We start from the raw sequence: 2,257 nt of genomic DNA, 5'->3' as shown, positions 1-2,257 counted from the left end.
AAATCTCAATGAAGCTATTTCAAGAAAAAAATAAGCTGTATACCATCTCTGCCCCTGATTGGCTGTGTAACTTTAGGAACATTAAATAGCTTCTCCAGGACTTAATCTTTCCATTTTTTTAAAAAATGGTGATTATAACAGTTCCTTTGCAAGAATTAAAAATCAACTCAAAGCATTAAGAACAGTTTGTGGTAAAGAGAAAATGTTCCCATTAAGTGTAGATTCCCAGTCGGTTGTCTTTCTCATGACCTTGCTCTCTGATGATCATTATAACTATTTGAAAGCTTTGGTTGTTGCACATTCGATGATCTATTCCATGATCTAAAGATCTATTCTATGATCTTCTTTTATTTATTTATAGATTTATTTATTTATACATACAAGAACTGGGGTACAGGCCAGAGTTGTGGGTGGGTGAGAAGATTCACCAGTGACAGAGCAGGGAACAGAACAGGCAGACTGACTGAAATACACTGCTGAGGGGAGCAGTGGGGAGACAGGAGATGTCTGCTGTGCCAGGTAGGTCAGCTCCCTGTCTGGGATCAAACTCAGGCCTTTGTGGTGGTGGCCCTGAGACTTTAACCCCTGCACCACCAGGGAGGCTCCTTAATATCCAGTTTATTTTTTTTTAAAAGATTTATTTATTTATGCACACAAGAACTGGGATGTAGACCAGAGTTGGGGAGTGAGAGGATTCACCAGACACAGAGTATGGAGCAGAACAGGCAGACTGTCTGAAATACACTGCTGAGGGGAGCAGCGGGCAAGTCAGGAGAGGTCTGCTGCGCCATGTGGGTATCTCCCTGGCTGGGTATCGAACTCATGCTGCAGTGGCTGCGACGAGCTTCATAGATTGCGCCTTAACCCGTTGAGCCACCAGGGAGGCCCTCTATGATTTTCTTTTAAAAGGCTGTGGGAGTAGTCCCAGCTGTTTATCTTTGCCTTCACTATCACTGCTTTGGGTGATGTGTCTGTAAAGATGTCTTTGATGTGCAAATCACGTAGTGTTTCGCTTATATTTCCTTCTAAATATTTTATGGTTTCAGGTCTTATGTCTAGTTCTTTAATCCATTTTGAGTTGATTTTTGTGTATGGTCAAATTAAAGAGCTTCTGCACAGCAAAAGAGACAATAACAAAAACAAAGAGAAACCCCACCAACTGGGAGAACATTTTGGCACCCAACACTAATGATAAAGGACTGATCACAAAAATCTGCAAAGACCTGATGAGACTCAACAACAACAAAGAAAATTATCCAGTCAAAAAATGGGCAGAAGAGCTAAAAAGAAACTTCTCTGAAGAGGAAATGCAAATGGTCAACAGGCATATGAAAAAATGTTCAACATCACTTGTCATCAGGGAAATGCAAATCAAAACTACCATGAGATACCATCTTACACCAGTGAGAATGGCACATATTAAAAAAACTAGCAACAACAAATGTTGGCGAGGGTGTGGAGAAAAAGGAACTCTTCTGCACTGTTGGTGGGAGTGCAAACTGGTCCAACCACTGTGGAGAGCTGTGTGGAGATTTCTGGACCTACTAAACATAGAGCTTCCATATGATCCAGCAATTCCACTCCTAGGTATTTACCCAAAGGTCACAGAAACATCAATTCCAAATAACACCTGCACCCCTATGTTTATAGCAGCACTGTTTACAATAGCTAAGCTTTGGAAACAACCCAAATGCCCAAAAATAGATGACTGGATCAAGAAGATGTGGTACATATATACCATGGAATATTACTCAGCATTCAAAAAAGATAAACACATGCAATTTGCAGCAACATGGATGGCGCTGGAAGGGATCATGCTCAGCGAAATAAGCCAGAAAGAAAAAGAAAAATACCGGATGGTCTCACTCATAGCAGGAATCTAGAAAACTTAAATAAGGGACCAGGAAAATGAATAACTATAAGAAAGTGAAAATCAAAATCAACAAAAAACTATGAACCAGAGACACTTTTAGGGGGGCAGGGGCGGGAGGGGAGGGATTGGGGTCAGAATGGGGGGGGCTGCAATTGTATGGGGAATATAAAAATAAAATTTATTATTTAAAAAAAAATAAAAAAAACACAAAAAAAATTAAAAAAAAAATAAAAGTCTGTGGGAGAATGGCGGGCGGGGAACGTTTCTGAAAGCTCAAGCTTGTCCATTCCAATCTCCATTCCATTTCTACTTTCAAAAACGAACGCCTTTAAGTTTGACCCTCTAGGGCTCCCATCCTTTTCCTCAGCACGCAGGCGCGGAAGC

Source organism: Talpa occidentalis, unplaced genomic scaffold (assembly GCF_014898055.3).
Source record: "Talpa occidentalis isolate TD23 unplaced genomic scaffold, MPIMG_talOcc4v2.1 talOcc4.14, whole genome shotgun sequence".
NCBI classification, from domain to species: domain Eukaryota; kingdom Metazoa; phylum Chordata; class Mammalia; order Eulipotyphla; family Talpidae; genus Talpa; species Talpa occidentalis.
This window is presented reverse-complemented; position numbering follows the sequence as displayed.